This window comes from Alligator mississippiensis, chromosome 4, assembly GCF_030867095.1.
Source record: "Alligator mississippiensis isolate rAllMis1 chromosome 4, rAllMis1, whole genome shotgun sequence".
In the NCBI taxonomy this organism is placed as follows: domain Eukaryota; kingdom Metazoa; phylum Chordata; order Crocodylia; family Alligatoridae; genus Alligator; species Alligator mississippiensis.
In genome coordinates this window covers 150,845,564-150,866,438 of record NC_081827.1, presented here as the reverse complement: position 1 = coordinate 150,866,438, position 20,875 = coordinate 150,845,564, and the positions used below count along the sequence as shown (strand labels likewise).

The 20,875-nt window shown below is 48.2% G+C and overlaps 1 pseudogene; it reads left to right on the top strand.

Moving 5' to 3' along the window:
• LOC132250072 (scavenger receptor cysteine-rich type 1 protein M130-like) overlaps nt 1-20,389 on the top strand; it is a 28,521-nt pseudogene extending 8,132 nt beyond the window's left edge.
• Nucleotides 20,390-20,875: the final 486 nt, after the last annotated feature.

Sequence of the window (20,875 nt, the reverse complement as noted above, 5' to 3'; positions counted from 1 at the left end):
TTTGTGTCTTGGAGGACATCTGACCAGGAGCCAGGGCACCTCAGAATAGAGTCATCCCCTCTATGAGACTGGCTTTCTTTAAAATCACTCCTGCAGGCCTGGCATTGGCTGCATGGTAGGGCCTACACAGCCCAGCAAATCTCTTTAATCTCTTCCTCGACTGGGGCTAGCCAGTCCGCACCATCACAGACAGCTACTGCTGCTCATCTCTTTCTGCTTCTATATGTTGAGAAGTGGTGCCTTTCCATAAGGGACCCTTGTATTTATAATTGCCCAGCGCTGCCTCAAAGAGTCGCTGATCCTTGGAGTTATTGTGTGCAGTATTTATCCACAGCAGTGCCCAAGACTGTCAGTGCTCTCTGGGATTTCACTCCAGATGGTATCAAATCTGCCCGCTGGACCTCCTTCTTGTGCATTTCCTTCTAGAATTCATGGATCTGAGGCTGGTGAATGGCAGTGACTGTGCTGGGCGATTGGAGATTTTCTACAATGGATCGTGGTGAAGCATTTGTTCCAACCAGATGACTCAAGCCACTGTGGAAATTGTGTGCAAACAGCTGGGCTGCGGAGATGAAGGGGAAATTGTTGGAGACTTGACATACGGACAAGGTTCTGGACACACATGGTTGGATTACGTTCGGTACCTTGAGCATCACAACTCCCTTTGGCAGTGTCCGTCAGAGTCATGGAAACCTCTCTCATGTGCTAATCGGGGAGAAGAGACCCATATTAAGTGTACTGGTAATGATGATATTTCTTGCCCACAAACGTGTATGAAAGCACACATAGGTGCACTTGTACATGTATATACACACGCCTGCATTGCATGTTTGGTTCACTGAAGTTCTATAATAGAAATATTTCCTTTTCAGTATAGACAGTTCTATATTCCCCAAAACAACAGACAAGATTCTCATTCTCTCATTCACAGAGTCCTGTGTGCATCTGTGTGGCTATTAGATATGAACAATTGGATATGGGCCCTGGCTGTGAAGTTTAGTTTAGGATCAGTTTCCAATCTCTATTTATATGAACACCTCTGTATGTACACACACACATGCACATATATTGGGTGTGCATGTCAAAGTTGGTGTGAGATCTGATTTTGATTTTTCAGGCCATATCAAAGGACATCATTTTGGTCTATAGGCTGTCCATGTGGTTGGTTCTTAAGTAAAAATCTTTACATTCAAATCTCTTTGTAAGGGAATGCAGTTACCAGCCACAGGCTGAAGTACAATGCATCAGGTGTCAATAGATCAGGGATTCTCCACCAGGGATCTGGGGCACCCTGAGCTGCCACAAGAGCCTTGGAGGGTGCTGTGACATTTGAAGAGATAAGCAGGTGTGAGAAGGTTAGCGCAGGCGTGGGCTTGTCCCTGACCGGCTGGTGCATTAGGTGCTCTGCGTGGCCCCTCCCCAAGGAGGTTAGCATTGTAGTAAATAAACGAGCTTTTGATATAAGGTGTCACTCAATTCACCAACACTTTAGAGGGTGTCTCGACTTACATGAAGGGTACCTCAACTGTAAAAAAAATAAAAACCACTGCCATGGAGCAACACAGCTGGCATTGAACTGCAGGGAAGTTGCACACCCACCGTATGTTAAATACACTTAAATTTGTATTTATATAATGGAAATATCATAATTGAGAGTACTGGTAACTTCTGCTCTCCCTCATAATGTACACACTAACCAGCCCATTCACAGCATGTGCTTTTTTAACCTAGGAAGCAAAGAGAAAACAACTCTGACACAGTTTGCCGAGTGTCCAAACTCCACAAGCTGCACAGGTACCTCTGCCCTTTTCTGAATCTCCTCCTTCTGCCCTAAGGCCTTACCCATCTCCCAAGTAAGGCAGTTTCTGCTTTTCCCAGAGAAGGAGAAGCTGCGTGTTGTGGGAGGAAAGGACGGATGTTCGGGGAGAGTGGAGGTTTGGCACCATGGCTCCTGGGGAACAGTGTGTGATGACTCCTGGGACATGGCGGATGCTACTGTTGTGTGCAAACAACTGGGCTGTGGAGCTGCTGAGTCTGTGCTGAGTGAGGCAAAATTTGGGAAGGGGACCGGCCCCATCTGGCTGGACAAGCTGAACTGCAAGGGGACAGAGTCGTCTCTGTGGGACTGTTGTGCTGAGCCCTGGGGTAACAATGAGTGTCACCATAAGGAAGATGCTGCTGTGACCTGCATCAGTGAGTGACAGTGTCTTTCATCCATGATGCAGGTTTGGAGGTGGGCTGGGGAAAGTGTTTCATGGGCTGGATCCTGCTGTCCATCCACAGACTGGGCACCGTCTTCTCAGTGCAGGATCTAATGGCTGGGATGGGAAAGGTTTTGTGAGCTCTGGTTTTGAAGGCATCAGCCCCCATAGCTCTGGCCTCCATACATACATTGTCCACTGTGTTATTCATCTGCCAGCCACAGGGCCCTATGTCCGTACCATACAGCCCTGCCCTGCTGGGAGCTGCTGCACAAGAACACCAGTGCACCCCAGTTCTGACATGCGACTGCCCTCCAACTAACACACACAGACTGGTGACCAACTGTCCAGCTTCTTATTCCAACCCAGTGCTTGGGGAGCAGCACATGAACCCGCCTCAGTAGAGACATGAAACACAATGACAGCTTTAACCAATATATGTTATAACCCTGCCCCGTGGGAGAGAGGCATGGGGCTCTCCTTGCTCACCCATGTGTCCACTGGACTCACCTTGTCCTTGACACAGCGTGCACTTGTGCACAGGCTGGTTGTTTATTGTGTGCCAAAGGCGTTAGTAAGTAGCAGGATGTAACGTAGCATCTTGGGGTCCTCGACTATGAGCGTAGTTTTTGTTGGGCTGTTTCCAACATTTGGTTCTTGATCTTGTTCTGCTTCCACTCTGTGTCAGCTCAGGGATACTCATACATTTGTTTCCCTCTTTTAGACAGATGCTCTGTCTTCTTGGTAGACGTGGAGAACCCTAGATTTGTGGCTGTGAAACCATTATCCTCTGGGACACTTAAGCAAAAACTGTCTGGGCACCTATATACAGGCCCTACTCTTGCTTTGACATGTGTTAATTAGCACATCTTGAAGCACACTTTATTAATTGAGTCTGATGTAGCATGCTAATTAACACACTCCAGCAGCCTCCACATCACCTGTATTCAGCATCCCTATACTTCAAAATGGCTGCTCTAATTAAAGTGAACCTGCCCCACCCTGGAGCACATGTAACGAAACCTTAACTCCAGCTCTGCAGCAGGGCTTGCTGGTTTGCTCTCCGTTTTTCAAGCAGGAGACACAACGTACAAGTGACATGCAGGTGAGGTGTGCAGGCAGAGAGGCTACATCTACAGGATGTGCCCACTGCTCCTGAGAGGGCTTTTCAAAAGAAGGCCCTGCCCACCTGCTCCCTGTCTGCTGACAACAAATCCAGAAATGAGGCAGTGATACCCCCAAGGTCTCACTTCCACTCTTGGTCACCAGTCTCCACCTCCGAGATTCCCACAAAGACTCTCAGAGTAGGCCTTCTCCTGGTAACAAACCTACCATCTCCCCTTCCTGCAGACTTTCACTCTCCTTCTCTCTTTCCTTGCAGATAAGAGCGAGGCTACTGCATCCCCAGACAGAACAGGTAAGATGCCTTGCTATCACTGGGGCTTACATTTCACTGGTGCTGGGTTCCCAGGATGATGACCTGTAATCTCCATCCTGAGGGTATAAACAGAAGTCAGCACAAGAACCAGATTTCATGTGATGGGATATGTCCCAACACTGCTAATCTACCTCACTGGGTGAAGCACAGGTCACTTGTTGCCCTAGACAGGGCAGGGGGCCAGTCCTACAGGACAAGGGCAACATGTTCCCTCCTGACACAGATGTGCCTTAGAGATTCCCTGGGGCATGTATTTCTAAGTGGGAAAAACCAGGGTTTCCCACTTGCAGATACATACCACAGGCAAAATCTGGGTTTCATCTCTGTAAGTGGGTAACAAAGGATTGCCTTGCTTAGAGACATGGCTCAGGGAGTCCCTGGGCATGTGTGCACAGAACATGGGGTTTCTCTGCTTGCGGTGACACACTCCAGGGATCTCCAAGGTGCATCTTTTTAAGTGGTGAAAGCCAACTCTGGTGTGCTCCAGTGCCTGACACTGCCAATTGGCTGATTGTTGGTCTCAGCTCTTGCACTTCAACGGAGCATCTGTGGGTGCCTGGAGAGTCCAAATGGGGACGCCCAGGAGGTGTACACCAAGCTTCAGGGCCCTGATGCTGTGCATCCCAGAAACAGGAACTACTGCGGTAAAGAAGATCAAGCCATTGGAGTGCCTGCCCTGCGCACGCCCCACACTGGGAAACTGCACACGCTTTCCCACCATAAACCTAAAATATTTCTTCCACCAGGAAGTTCTGATAAGTGATGTTGTGGCTAAAACTTTTGGGCATTTGTGGTGCAGCAGGGGCTATGGACATCTGTTGGCTTGACCTCTACACCGCTATAAACATTTGTATAGGGGCACAAAGACAACATCTGTTTCTACCCTGCAAGGATGAGCTCCAGCTCCTGGAGTGAGGGGTCCACCAAAACTGTTACCTGGGGTGGGAGCTGCAGTGGGTGCTGAGCAGGAGCCATTCCTGTCCAGTGGCTCCTAACACAGCTGCCTCTATGACAAACTGCCTGAATTTCAGCACTGAACTTGGTGCCATGGGTGGTTAAATTAGAGACTACATCTCTCCACTACGCCCTCCTGCTTCTCCCAGAAGTCTCTGCCTCTTGCATGTTCCTTTTCTTCCAGAACCACCTCAGTGCCCATCTCTGACAGGTGGGAGAGATATGGTGCCCATAGTCATCTGCATTGTCCTGGGGGCCCTTCTCTGCCTGGTCCTGATCATGCTGGGGGGACAGGTGCAAAGCACCAAGGCACTGCGCGGAGGTGAGTCCTCATCTGTCTCACCATGGAAAAAACGCTCTGCAACAGCAGAGGGAAGTTCAGGTGAAGGGAGGGCCACTGGCAGAGCTGTGATGCAACCTAGGCCTCGAAGCTAAAGCTGAGGAGGGGAGGATGCTGGAAGAGCTGTGAGAGGGAGATCTAGAATGCTTGTGAAATTAGTCCTACCATCAGTGACTGAGCAGTACACTTGTGCAGGGCTCCTGGGAAATATGCAAACCAAGCAGAACTGGGGCAAGCTCAGGAGAGTGGTAAAGACAAAGCAAGATTTCATGGGAGAATAAAGAGATGGGAAATATGGACGAAAATTATAATGTTGGGTTTGTATTTGGAAAACTGCTAGAAACTCCACTTGTGAAAGTGTTCATGAAGAGAGAGATCAGTGGGATGGATACTATGAGGAAAGGAAATATTAGGAAATCAGCTGGCAGGAAAAGAGAAAGGAGCAAAGAAAAACAAACGGTAGAAAAGGGAAGGTGGGGGAAAATTCTTATATTTGGCAGAATGAGCGTTGGCAATTCCCCCTTATTGCAACCTCTAGTTTACAACTTTCAGTAGAACCCAGTGTCAATGTTTGCATTTTGAAAGTGGGTGCGTGTGTGCATCTGGGTGTGCAAGTGGAAGTGTGACTGTATTTACTTTTCCATTACGTGAAACTGGGGAATGGTCAGAGTCTTATGATGGTAGTAAATAGGAAAGATTTAGGGTGAGTGTAAGACAAGATTTTGTAACAGGGGAGTAAGCCCATGTAATGGTTTCCAGAGGGAAGTTTTTGAATAGGCTTGGTCAGTGCCACATTGGAAATTTTTTTTTTTTAAATTGGACAAGGCCGTAGAAGTGTGCTGTAGGGCTCAGCTGAGCTCCAAAGGGAAAAGCTGGAGGACCCTTTAACATTTCCTGTCTTAACATGTCCTGTTTCCATGACCCTGTGTGAAACCTGCCATTTGTTTTCAGCCTCTGGAAGATACTCAGGCCCCTTAACTGAAGCTGTGTATGAAGAGATTGATTATAACCTGATGAGGGAGAAGCTCGAGATGTTCGGTCGCTCAGGTCTGTGCGCCCCATTGCCAACACACAGCGAGTATTTTAGGATTTGGTTACATCTTACACTTTAAGTTTCTCAAAGGTTGATCAGTGTTAGTGTAGTTAGTAGTTAAACATTTGAGTTAAAAACCTTTTCTGCCTGTCCCCAACTTGCAGAACTAAGAGCTGCCGCTAGAGGGCTGGCGGGCCAAGATAGGCTTCTGTGTCCGCTCTCCATGAAGGTGGGCTGGAGAGATCGGTTCATGTTGGCAGGAGCGTGAGGTAGAAGTGGGAGAGTTTAATGATGGGGAGTGAAATGGCCGGTAGAGAGGCAGTGGATGGGAATGGTGGCTTGGGGCTGGATGGTGAAATGAAGTCAGCCAGACACTGAATTCTCTAAAAGGAGAAATACAAGAAAAAAGAAGAATTTAACAATAAATAAAGAGTAAATAAATTAAATAAAGTCTCAGGCATAAAAGAATTGGGATTTGCTTTGGGATTGGGTAGCCCTACCTCACAAGGAGCTGGCCCCAGGAGGGAAGCCCCATTTTATGGGACCTGGATCTGGCCCCCTACCTTGCTCCCCACTGCACATCCCGTAGCTCTCCCTCCTGAACTAGCCTGTGCCCTGCAACCTGCCTGGCCAGGTAATGTTCCCAGGTGCTGGACAAAGAGCTGGCTTGGTGCCAGTACCATGCCCTGGGCAGGAGAGTTGAGGGAGTGGAAAGTTTTCTACATAGAATGGGGAGGGGAATCTACATCCTGGGATGCTGGAGTATGCAACTTGGGTGTCTTATCTCTGGGCAATGGCCTCACATTCAGGAAACACAAACTGGGTAACACATATCAGGGATTAACCTGCCCTGGAGTGGCATAAATTAAAGGTACCTAAGGGTGCTTACAAGTAGTTTATGTGTTTTAATATGTAGACAGTCTGGAGGTTAAAAGCTCCCTGAGCCACCTAACACTAATGTATAACAAAGACCTAAGGCACTTCCCATGCTGACCCAAATCTTTGCAATCCTGTACAAGGCTGTGCATACTGGGTCTGGGGTGAGAACAACCTGTTACAGGAGTTCTGGAAATGAGTTTCCTTCTCAGCAGACACTCCAATTGTCCCAACTCTATGCAGTGTTCCTCTTCTCCTCCCCATGCTGCAGCCTGGAAGCAGACCTCTGTATGGATCAGGAAAGGTCATCTCTAGGAGCATCAAGTCAAAGGGCATCTGAATCCTTTTCCCACTGAAGCCACTGCTCTTCTCTGGGGGCTCCGTCCTCCCCAGGTGGATAACGAACTGTCTCTCACCCTCCAGTCTCCTACTCAGAGGACTCTGTGATGAAGCTGCAGTATTACACTGGGGACAGCAAAGATGGAAATGATCCTGGATCAGCTCAAGGTAATGGGGCAAAGAAGAGCCCAGAGATGGAGCCCCAGAGCTAGGGGGAGAATCCGTTTCCTGTGGATGTCCTCCAGGTCATGGTCCAGTACAAACGTGAGACGGTGGAACTGGGTCATATTTAACAAAGCATTCAAAGTTTTCTGTGATAACCTCTTGATAGAAATAGGTAGTCAGATCCAGACACTCCTTGTGTGTGAGTAACTGGCTGGGAACGGCACAAGAAATAATGTGCTGAGCCTTGAGAAGTCTATCACTGAGCAAATCCAAATCATTGCTAAATTTTTTCACCCCTGCCACCCAGCCATGAGCATAGAGACCAAGTTACGTTCCAGTCTGCATGAGATGCTGCACAGATCCTGACTGTAATAAAACACATGATCCCAACAATATGGGGTGCACTTGGGCAGGGCTGTATCCTTAGTTATTCAGGAAGAACTGAAGCTGGACTAAGTCCTTTTTTACCAATGCCCATGACCTTTCCCTTTCCAACCAGACCACTCTGAGAGGTTCCTTGCACTCCACTGCAAAGAGCCATAGGTCCAGGGCAACAGGGTTTCCTGGGAACTCGGAGCATTCTGGAGAAATGGACAAGACCAAAGGAAGCTGAGGGTGGTCTTTATTCTTGCAAAGGAAACTTCCCGTGGGGATTTACAGCAGAATTACGGCAGCGTGGAGGAGCCTAAATGGAGTAACATCCCTGTGCCTCCAGACGGGAAAGGTGAGGGGGAAATCCATACCACAGAGACAACATGAGTCTGCTGTGAAACTTTATTTTAGAGGAAAATTATATGCTTTATGAATGTGTTCCTGAGACGGGCTGAGGTTTCAGTCTGGAGAGACGTGCCCATATCTCCTTGAGATCAGCAGGAGCTCATCGTGCTCCGGTACTGAGGCTCCAAGCCATGTGTAAACAACTGTTTGATGAGAACTGAATCAATAATGCAATGCAGACAAGTGCTCCCGTATCTCTGATGGCTTGCCAGAACTATGGTAGCAATGTGCCTGTGATGACTGTAGGTATTATAGGGTATTATAGCACTGCCCTGAGCTCGTCTCCCTACAGGGGGTGACAGGATGGACCTTGGCTCTGGATCACCTGGTCTGCCAGGAAATGGATCGCTTGTTTTCTCTCCTGCCACGACTTTGATGACATATATATTCCCAGGAGGACCTGCCCATGGTGATCCTGTCTGGTCTTGATCCCTGTTACTTTTGTGGGGCTCCACAACCTCCCCTTTACCCCAACCTAGCCTCTCCAGATGGTGTTCATAATATTCTTCCACAGCCAGGTTGCAGTGCTGCCTACTGTGGCCTTATTTTTGGCCCCCTGTCCCAGGGTGTCCTTGGGCCTCTTTTGGGTACACCCTTCCAGGGACTGGTGTTGGCCTGTGCTCAAGAAACTCAAAAGAAACAGCAAAAAAAACAACAAAACAAAACAAAACAAAGAAAAGAAAAGCATCTCAGCCTTCTTGTCAGGCTCTAGTAATGTCCCTTTTACTCAGGATTGGGTGCTCAACTTCCCAATCACCATAATCCAGACAAAAAAATCCCATAGTCCATTCTTTGCTATGTACTAGCCTACCCTTACCCCTATGACCGTTCACACTCTCTTTGGGGTCTCTCCCACATGCAAGAAGGCTCTACCTGTGGCTGTAGTTTTTTTTTTTTGTTTGTTTGTTTGTTTTTTGTTTTTTCCCTCCTCCGTGTCCTCTGTTGAACAACTCCACTCCAGAGATTCTCTCAGGCCTTGTGGACTCCCTTGTTCCATACCCTCAGCTGCAGCTCCTGCTGGCCCTCCATGCTGTGAGTTTTGGCTCATTCCTTCACAGTGCCCTGGCCTCAGGGGCCTGATCATACCCCCATCTCACCCTGCTAAACTCTGTCCACAGGCACGCTCCTGTCTGGGAATGAGTCAGTGAACGTTTTCACGCTCATCCTTTGGTACCTATTTCCAAGCCCTTGCCCTGCAGCAGGCCTTTGGAAAGAGTCTGGACCAGCTTCAATGGTGAAACTTCATACCTAGTGCATGCATGAGGAGTAAGCTGGGTCAGAGAAGGGTTGTGATGTACTCGAGTCCCCCCAGAGCCCTGACACCCTCCTTCCACAGTATAGATAAGCCTTACATGATGGGAAATGACTACCTATAGCTGTTTAGCTGTAGGAGGTTTTTCAGCTTTTTCTTTCCTTAGCTGACTAGGGCAGGTGAAGAAGCAGAGAAGCACGTGCTGCACTGGGACAGGACAGGGACATGTGTGTGACTGTGCACTGGCACAGGAAAGAGTCAGGTCATCTGAGCAAGTAACTGCACTTGGTACCACAGAGTCACTGACCTGGGTCAATGGCAGTATGTCAGCCTGGCCCTGGGCAGCCAGGTGTCCCAGGAGCATCTGGGATGGGTAATGAGCCAGTCCATTCTTGGGAAAGCACCACAATGAGCTGCTAAAAAAAATGATGGAAAACTGAAGAAGCAGGTGATAAATAGAACAAATGAAAGTCCTGTATGTGTAACTGAGGCACAGAACGGCTGGAATTACATTCCCCGTGTGCACCTAAATGAGTTTTCCAACTGTGAAACTGGCCTTTTTGGTGCCTGTGCACTGGGATTCTATTACCGACCATTACCTGTGCAGTATGGACCCATTGCATATGACAAGGTGTTGTGTAGGCTCAGTAAGTTATACAGGAGTCAGGTACATGGCTATGTGCACACAGCCAGTCTACATGCGTAAGTCACAAAATGAAGCCCATAAGTAGTGGGTTTGGAATTGAGGGAGGAGGAGAACTCCTCCATATCTTAGCCCCAAGAGCCACATTATTTAGGCCATCACTTTGGAGAGATCAGATCTGAGTCTGAGCCTCCAGTCCAGGGCCTTTGAACTTGCATCACCCCGAGTTCAAGAAGCATGGCTCTAACCCCTGACCCACAGGTTAGACATAATCGCAATCCATTTCCAGCACTCCTTTTGAAGCTGGACCCCAGGACACCAAGAGAGGGACATATGCAGGACCAGGATGGAAGACTAAAGTGAAAAAAGCCATGGTTAGGTGAGACACAAGCCACTGGAAAACAGCCAGTCCTGAGTTCTAGCTTGGACCCTAGATCCCAATGGAGCACAAATCACTATACATCATGTTATCCACTGTCGGGCTGTGCGAAACGGCACCGTTCCATTTTGACTTGCTTTATGATGTTTAGACAGAACTGCATTTCATTTCAAATTTTGTTTTGACTCAACTGCTGTTCCATTTTGTTTTGTCAAAAAAGTTTCTCTGTTTTGACGCTGTTTTGATGTTTCGCCCATAGGCTATAATGGGGAAGCATGAAACAGCCTATACCTTTGTCATTCCTGGCCTTCTTTGGATGAAACTTGCAGGAATGTCAGCCTCTTCTGAGGGCATGAAGCCTGCCAAGACTCAAGGAGATAAATGCAGGAGTTTCTGGGAAACTGTACCTCAAAGTCTTGAATGCAAAACTGAGATTGTGTGTGTGTGTGTGTGTGTGTGTGTGTGTGTGTGTGTGTTAAGCCACAGCGGGGTCAAAACTGCAGCCATACTAGCTCCTGCTGAGGCCACAAAGCCTGCCTGATGGTGGGGTCTGGTGCATAGAAACCATGCCCGTACCCCATATTGGCAGTGCCTGTGGTGGAGGACAAGACTGTCTGGTGGATGGCATGCTAGAATGGGACAGTGGATCCCCATGTTCCACGTCCCCCCACCTCTGGCATTCTGCCTCCCTGACTTTTTTTACTAGCACCTCCATCCACTGATTCAGCCTTTGGCTCCTGAATACAGTGCCCTTCACCCTTGGGTCACACATGGCGGCCAGTATATGCACTGTCCTGGATCAGAAGGGATCAAGCTGTTTCCTGATGCCCTCCTTCAGCCATCTCACCAGTGCCTACATGTCTGGTGACAGTGGCTTACCCCAGCCAGGAACATTGATCCCCTGGAAGCTCACCATTTGGCTCTGAATTTCCCTCACTATGGGAATCACCTGGCTAAGGAGGGCATCAGCAGCACTGAGGCTCTCACTGGCCTCAAGGAAGGACTTGAGGACCACCACGATCTGGGAGACAGTACCCTACTCAGCTCTGTTCAGGGGGCGCTGATCCCGATCTCCTCAAGCAAGGCCATCTCATGGATGACCTTCTGTTGCTCCACCAGCCTCTCGAGCATCAGGTATGTGGAGTTCCACCAAGTCTCGACCGCCTGGATCATATTGTGGGACCCTGAACTTATCCATGTGGGCACAAATGGCACAGCTTGGAGAGTGCCCAGCCAGGTCATGAAGCACTAGAGGGATTTGAGAGTGGGGCTTAAGGGGTTGGGGGCACAGGTGGTGTTCTCATCGATCCTCCGAGTCTCAGGCTACAGGCTGAGGAGGGAGAGGAGGATGTGGGTAGTGAACCAAAGACTGCGGTGCTGGCGTTATTAGGAAGGCTTTGGCTTCCATGACCACAGTCCGCTCTTTGGTGAGAGAGGCAGTGAGCTGCTGAGAAGAGAAGGCCTCCACCTCTCTCTGCTGGGGAGGAGGCTCTTCTCAGCCAGACTGCCTGACCTGCTCCATTGGGCTTTAAACTAAGAACACGGGGGGTTGGGGGATGGGGGGACTACTGCCACTGCTTGCCCACTGAGCAACCCATACAAAGTCAGCAGGCTAAGTCACTTAAAGGATACCACCCTTGCCTCAGCCCTGGAACATACTGTAGGCAAGGCAAAGGCCCCCAAAGGGACACTTGCATGCCTATATACAAAAGCCGGGAGCTTGGGGAATAAAGAGGAGGAACTTGTCCTCCTGGTTAACACAAATAATTATGATGCCATACGGTTAATGGAGACATGGTGGGACTGCGCCCATGACTGGGCCATGACTGGGCCATGACTGGGCTATGCATGGTTGTCATGGGGGACTTCAACTACCCTGACATGTCATGGGAAGAGTGCTCGGCCAAATCGAAGCGGTTGCAAAACTTTCTCTCCTGCATGGACAAACTCTATCTGATGCAGGAAGTCTATGGGTCAATGAGAGGTAAAGCGCTGCTCAACTTGGTACTGGCAACCGGGGACGACCTAATCAGCAACCTAACAATTGAAGGGAAGCTAGGAGACCATGACCATTAGCTGATTACCTTCACCACCTGCCGTAAAGCTGGTAAGTCAGTCAGTAATACAGAAGTCCTTGACTTCAGGAAAGATGACTTCGACAAGCTAAGGAGGCTTGTCAGTGAGGCCCTAAAGGGCCACAACCCAAAGGGGATGGGAGTCCAGGATGAGTGGTTGTTTGTCAAGAGAGCAATCCTGGATGCGCAAGCAAAATCTATCCTGTCTCTGAGGAAAGGTAGCAAAAGGGCACAGCAACCCTTTTACTCTCCAGGGAACTAGTGGGCCTCCTGCATCTTGAAAGAAAGACCTACAAAGGATGGAGGACTGGATCCAGCACCAAGAAGGAATATGCTGCACTGTTTGAACCTGCAGAAAGCAAACCAGGAAAGCCAAGGCTGCAACAGAACTCCAGCTAGCTACAAATAGGATAATAAAAACTCCATCTTTAGATATGTGGGGAGCCGGAGGAAAAGCAAGGGCAACATTGGACCTTGCTAAACCAGATGAGACACCTAACAACTGATGCCCAGGAAAAAAACAAACTTGCTAATTGGGTTACTTTGTGTCAGTTTTTCATCAGTCCCATGGGATGCCCCTGCCCACAATGGGACAGGGAGGCCCAGGTGAGAGAGATTCCCTACCCTCCATCAAAGCTGACCTCATGAAGGAACACCTTGAGAGAGTGGATACCTTCAAGTCAGCTGGCCCTGAGAGTTTATACCCAAGGGTACTCAAGGAGGTGGCAAGCATCATAGCCCAGCTCCTGGCACAGATCTTTGAGAGCTCCTGGCGCTCTGGTGAGGTGCCCAAAGATTGGAAGAAGGCCAGTGTGGTGCCTATTTTCAAGAAACGGAGGAAAACGGATCCAGCAAACTACAGGTCCATCAGCCTGACCTCCTATCCTAGGGAAGATCTTGGAAAAGATTATCAAAGAAGCCATCCTTAACAGCCTAGCTGACAGCAATATCCTGAGGCATACCCAGCATGGGTTTGTTGTGGGTAGGTCTTGCTTGACCAATCTCATTTCCTTTTACAACCAGGTGACCTATCACCTGGACAAGGAAGAAGAGATTGATGTCATATATCTTGACTTTTAAAAGGCCTTTGATCTGGTGTGCCATGATCACCTCTTGGTAAAACTGGCTAACTGCGGCCTTGACCTCACCACAATCCACTGGCTGGGAAATTGGCTGCGCGGTAGGACCCAGAGGATGATGGTTGATGGAAGTCAATCATCATGGTGTACTGTGACCAGTGGGGTCCCTCAAGGCTCTGTCCTAGGGCCTATACTATTTAACATCTTCATTAATGATGTAGACATTGGTGTCAGGAGTGGAATGGCCATGTTTGCCGACGACATCAAACTCTGGGGTAAAGCATCCACACCTGAGGACAGAAGGCTGATCCAGGCGGACCTTGACAGGCTCAGAAAGTGGGTGGATGAGAACCTGATGGTGTTTAATACTGAAAAACGTAAGGTTCTCCACCTCAGGAGGGAAAACCTGCAGAATGCTTAGAGGCTTGACAGTGCTAAACTGGGTGGCACTATGAACAAAATGGACTCGGGGGTCATGACTGACCACAAGATGAATATAAGCCTTCAGTGTGATGCTGCGGCTAGTAAAGTGAGCAAAATGCTGTCCTGCATCCATAGATGCTTCTCAAGAAAATTCCAGGATGTTGTTCTCCCATTGTACTTGGCCCTGGTGAGACCACAGCTGGAGTACTGCATCCACTTTTGGGCTCCACAATTAAAAAAGGATGTGGAGAAGCTTGAGAGAGTGCAGAGGAGAGCCACGTGCATGATCAGATGTCAGGAAGGAAAACAGACCCTAAGATGAGAGGCTGAGAGCCATGGAGCTCTTCAGCCTGGAAAAGTGCAGGGTCAAGGGTGATCTGGTGGCCACCTATAAGTATATCAGGGGTGCTCACCAGGATCTTGGGGAACGTCTGTTCATCAGAGCGCCCCAAGAGATGACAAAGTTAAATGGTCAAACTCCTCCATGACTATTTCAGGCTGGACATAAGGAAGAACTTCTTTACTGTCCAAGACCCCAAGGTTTAGAATAGACTGACGCCGGAGCTGGTTCAAGAACCTACTTTGAGCGCCTTCAAGACACATTTGGATGTTTATGTTGTTGGGATCCTGTGATCCCTGCTGACTTCCTGCCCTTGGGCAGGGTGCTGGACTTGATTATCTTCCTGGGTCCCTTCCAACCCTAATGTCTATGAATCACATTGGTCCCATTGTCGGTGACCATGAACCTGTGTGTGAGCTTGCCCTGCTCAGCAAGCCACCCCTGCACCAAGCGGTTCATGGTCCCCATTATCTCTGTTGCTGTGTGGGACTCATCCATCACCTCAGCTTGAAGGAGATCCCACCAATGGCCTGACTGGTCACACCAGTGCCCTGTGAGGGAGAGGTAGGCATGATGTCCACCCTGGCTGCTCCAGATGGCCAAGGTGAAGTGTAAGGCAAACTGTGGACCTTTCTTGTGCAGCTTCTCCCTCAAGTACTCCATGCATAACTCATACAGGGATGGCACCACAATCCTACTGAAAGTGGTGCATGCAGGCAGTTGGTATGATGGGTCCACAAGTACCATGAGCCACCTGAACCCTGGCTGCTCAACTAGGGAGAATGGCTGGCCATCGACAGCAAGCATCTCCCCAGTGCTCTGGATGATATCGCTCACCTTTGGAACGTGCCCCGCTTTCTGTCTGCCTTTCTCCCACTGTTCCAGGGTGATCTGCCTCTGTTTTAGGGGGATGGGAGCTTTGGATCGAGGGGGTTTGCTTTGGGCACACTCCCAGTGCTGCCAGGCTGAGAAGGATCAAGGGGAAGGGGTTGATGCCTGCAGAGTTGCATCAGCATCCCAGTGGTCCTCATATGATTTGTTCCCTTGCCCCAGCTGGTTTTGGCTCGGCAGTGCAGGCAGATAGCATGTGTGGGATCATCTACCACCTCAAAGTGATCCCAGACCACACTACCCACTCACTTCTGGGGTGTGGGTGCATCTGTGGATGGTGCTGCAATTTCCTCCTCCTCAGCAGGCAGAGGCAGAGCAAGAGAAGGAACAGACTCAGCTGAGCTGCTTGCCTCCACCTGTACATCAACCTCCACCAAAGTGCCTTCTGGGGAAGGAGACCTGGATCTTGGGGAAACTTGAGGCATGTCAAGCAGAAACTCAGCTGATTCCCCCACCTCCTTCCCCAAAATTTCCCTTGCTAGTGCACTGAGATCCAGCTCTAGCACCAGCTCCTTCTCTGGCACCGGAAGGCTCAGCATGCGAAGCGAAATTGGGGTAGAGTAGGCTGCTGTGCTGGTGCTGGTGCTGGTGCTGGTTCTGGTGCTGGTGCCAGTGCTGGTACTGGTGGTGCTGCTTGTTGTTGCAGTGATGGTAGTGTGGGTGGGGGTTATGGCTGGGTAACATGGAGGGGATGCAGTCTTGGGCACAGGCAGCAGCAGTAGCATTGCTTCCCTCTCCTTGCTGCTTGTAGCAGCCTCATCCTTTTTAGCTGGAGGAAAGAGGCTGCATCTCAGTTTGGTGGCAGGGTGGAACTTACACCTCTCCCACTACCCACTCTTCGGCTCCTCCTCGAAGGCTGGTCAGTGTGGCCACCTGCCTTTCCACCACGCTTCATGCTGTGTTTCATGTCTTCCTTTAGTACAGATATATAAATTTATTCACATTCCTATATAAATTTTTAAAAAAATGTAGGTGTCTGGTGCAAGTAAGAAATGTTAAATGGCAAGTATATGGCTTAGCCCCTGTATAACTTGAAAACTGTGGGTGCAAGGTTGTTGGTGGTACTATTAGGTGTGTGTGAGATGCAAATAAAAAATGTTAAACGGCAAATATATGGCTTAGCCCCTGTATAAATTCAAAAGTGTGGGTGCAAGAGTGTAGGTAGGTGTGTAGTGCAAATAAAAAATGTATAAAAGCAAACAGAAATATGGCTTTGTCCCTTTATAAATTCTATAATGTATAAAGCTTTCAATGTATAGAAATAAAATATAAATGTATTTTGTTTCCTATATACATTAAACTCTCCAGTAATTCTATCCAATATAATTATAGCATTCAAAAGAATGAATCAGTGAATATAATAAAATGAAAGCGCTTCAAAGAAAAAGGTATTCTGAATCTGAAATCCCTCTTGCTAGCAAGTAGGAAATCCTTTAGAAGATCAGTGCTGCTAGCCGTTCTTATCTGATGCTGAGCTGCTGGAACACACAGCTCACTACCTGACACCAACGCAGAAATCAGGTCAGTTCAGTTCAAACTGCCTTTTATTTAGTTTTTGCAATTCTCCCCCAGAGGACTGGGATTGGAAGGGACCTCAGGGAAGGATGATGCTCACTGGCCAGCTACACAGTCAATAATGAGAGCACTCCTTCCCTGCCTTCCCCACTCTTCCCACTTCCTCTCTTTACTTTAGTTTCTGTTTCCCTACAGGCAAACCCAGCTTGAGCTTTGAAACGCAAAAGGTTTTGAAAATTTTGAAATGTTTTGATTTGACTGTTTCATTTTGAGGCCGTTTCAAAGCTCTTTGTTTCATTTTGATTTTGCTGTTTCAAGCTGGAAACAATTTGAGACAGAGTTGAAAAGAAACTGCCGGCGAAATTTCACACAGCCTAAGAAACAACATTTCAAAAAGACCTCGTTACTTTCCAGACAATTTCTGAGTTGCCAGAGGACCTGGATTCAACCCCCTCCCCCTTCTCCCTTCACCCACAAATGATTTCTTCTGGGGAGAATTCTCCCTGTGATGCCCTTCACTCCTTTTTTCCAAATAATGCTAGTAACTCAGTGCATCTTTACACATGCTCTGGGCTGGGTGGGAGCACTTTAATTACAGCAGCCCCAATAGCCTCCCTAATTAAGGTGCCTACAATGGCTTGTCTTGTGTATTCAGCATCCCACGCTTCAAAATGGTGGTGGTGCTGCTTAACTAAAGCTTGTTTGATGAGCTTTAGTTAAAACACCCCGCCAGCATTTTGCAGCAGAGGGGCACTGAATACATGAGTTCCAAGGGCTGCTGGAACACACTAATTAACGTGCTCCAGCAGACTTAATTAATTACAGCATGTTGGAGAAGCATGCATCTACAGGCACTCTGCTTTTAAAGGAGCACTGTAGAAGCACTGTGCAGTTAGTGCACAAAGATTAATAAACTTACACTCAATGTGCACTGAGAATTTTGTCCTCAGGCTTGACCTCCTCATTTTGATCTCCCACACCTACCTCACACAAGCCAGCAGAGCTGCTGCATTTGGCTCCTTCCTACAGCATAACAGCACACCTATACTTTGAAATGTGCTTCTGACTTTGACCTATGTGACAATCCTGTGACACCGAGTTTGTGGTGGATGCTGTGGTCTCTCATTGCCTCATGGCTCTGGACAGTGGAAGCCCCTCAGCTTTTTTTTCCCTTTCAGTCATGTATTTCTGTCTTCAGTGGAGGAACTCTCATGTCCAGTGATTCCTTCCTCTGTTGCTGAGGCCCTTGCCCTGGCTGGAGATGTCACTGAAGATGGTTATGATGAAGCTGCAGAAGTTCCTGATCTTCCACATTTTCCTGTTTCTGCACTCACTGGTGTCCCAGCAGAAAAAGAGGAGAACTTACAGACCTACAGGGACTCACAGACAGGTGAGAGGGAAGGGCAGTGTGTCCAATGTGCACAACGTCATCACTTAGAATCGTAGAATCACAGGGCTGGAAGGGACCCCGAAGGGTCATCGGGTCCAGCCCCCTGCACAAGCAGGAAAAACATCTGGGCTAAGATGACCCCAGTCAGGTGACCATCCAGTGTGAAGAGTCCAAGATCCCTCAGCCTCTCATCATATGGCTTGCCATGCAAGTCCCTGATCGTGCGAGTGGCACTTGTCTGGGCTCTCTTGAACTTTACCATATACTTGTTGTAGTGCGGGGCACAGGACTGGATGCAATACTCCAGGTGCAGCTGCACCAATGTTGAGTCAAGTGGGAGAATCACTCTGGATTTACTGGAGATGCATTGATTGATTAATGCCAAAGTTTTATTGGCCCTAGTGGCTACTGCATCGCATTGCCAGCTCGTATTCATGCTGGGGTCTGTTGTTACCCCCAGATCCCTTTCATTTGCAGTGCTGTCCAGGTTAGCGATGCCCAGCCCAAAGGTGTGCTGGGGGTTCTTCCTTCTCAGATGCAGCACTTTGCATTTCTCTGTGTTGAAACTCATCTGGCTTTGTTCTGCCCAACATGCCAGCCTGCCTAGGTCTGCTTGCATCTGCAGCTCCTGGAGGAAAATGATTACAAGAAAAATGCTGTTTCCCTTTAAAGATCAGGCAGCTTTCTAGTCCTTATTACTGCAGGAGGAAACTTCAGGACATGAAACAGGGTTAACTTCAGGGCTCAAATACAGAAACCAAAGGTTGGGAAAAGTTAAGGCAAAAATCTAAAGTAGCTACCCTGAGAGAGGATGACATGAGGCCTGTCAGTACCTGTCATTAGAGCCCCTTGAACTCTTCTTCCAAGTGCTAAGCTACTGCCTTACAAGCTGCAGGGAATTGTCTAGGGATGGATTATATGGTTCTGTGAACTAAATGAGTATAAACTGTGAATCTGCTTTGTGTAAGACTTGCAATGTCTTCCGCTCTATAGGTCCTTGCTCTTGAGATATATTGTGGTGAAGGGAGCCCTTCGGTGTCCTTCAGGCTTTATGACTCCTTAGGGCTACAGACATTGTCATAAGACAATGTGACCCCCTCATTGAGAAGAAGGAATCCAACCTCTTAGTTCCTGACACCTCTCTTGAACCCAGCAGATCACAGCAGAGGAGCCGATCTGCTTCCACAACTTTCTTTGTAGAATATTTTGACAATGTGGGAGTGAGTTGCAGTCTTTTTATCAGAATCATAGGCTCCTCAAAGCATCTTGCCCATGTGTGTAGAATCACAGACAGCTGTTGAAGACCCCCTCACCCACAAGGAATGAAACTCTGGCAAAGAATAGGTGCCTGGAGTGAAGAGATGCTAAGGCTTCATGCTGAGAAACACTGCCGTCAGCTGAGAAGAACCTACCTCCCTGGGTGCCTCCAGGCTAGAATGGCTTACTGATCCCAATGTAAAACCTTGGAATGAGAGAGAACTATAAAAATCAAATCCAAATTATCCCCTTTGACAGCTCCATTTAATGCCTTGTTCTGATTAATAACTGAGTGCCTGGAATTCAGATAAACCGAGATCAGTGCCTAGGCTTCCTACACAGTCCCTGAAGGGAATTAGGAGCCTCCAAAGGGTGTCTCACCAAAGTCAGTACTCAAGTCAACAGCAATTGATGAGAGTAACAGTGTTCTTCACTTCCATCCATCCTTAGAGCTATCCCTGACCAGGTGTGCTTCTGAACCCCAGTTCCTGTTTTGAGGAATGCAAGGACATAATGCCACTGCCACCCAACTGGTTCATAGCTGTCTGGTATTTAGAGCACTCCCAATGAAACTCTGAGTTGTGTCCCAGGTCCTCTTCCTCCTGATGTACTCAAGCCCTGATCCTCCAATGCCCAGAGGAGTCTCCTGCATTGCCCAAAAGATGTCAGGAATTCTCTGATCCTCATCCTGAATCTGAGCATCTGTGCTGCAAAGAATGTAAGCGTAGGCCTTGCAAGCATAGAGAGTAAGAATGGAAACTTGTCTGGGATCATTTACAAGAAGAGATGGGAGACCAGTGGCAGCGCAGGCTATAGGCCGCATACAGGTTATATGAATGTATGTAGGCTCATATTAAAACATATTCTCTGTAATTTGTTTCTGTTGATATTTTTCAGAATGGCGCATGCCCTGGCTTAAAAGTGAAGGAATCTTTGAGTCTGTGCAAGATGACCCAGCCCTTCTTCCTGGAGACACGGGTTATGATGATGTTGAAGATGGCATCTCTGTGTCATCAGCCTAAGAATGGATTTGTGCTGAGATAATATCCTGTGGGAGTGTAAATGCAGTATGATTAGCAGCCTTCTGTACAAAATACACACTAGGCGATTGTAGCCAAAGGGGCAAGCACACCTGGAAATATTGTGACTGACTTTTTGAACAGGGATTTTAGTACTGGTCAAGATCTCTAAATGTTACCAAGGAAGGAGCTGTAACGTGCCTTTTCATTTTGTACTTCTCAGGCTCTCCAGGCATTTTCTGGGTTTTATTCTTTATCATCAATTTAATCTTTTATAAATAAAACCTTTTTGTATTAAGTTCAGAGTTGTTGTTTCTTTCATGAAGTCCATCAGCTATCTTGCTCAGAGATGTCACTTCCCTGGGCCTCCTCCCTCCCTGGTTACTGTCAGTTATTGTCAGATCAATATGACATGAAAGGCATCACTCTGGAGCAGAATGACCCATCTCAAGTAACCACCATAATGATAGCAGAGATGCATCCGGCTGC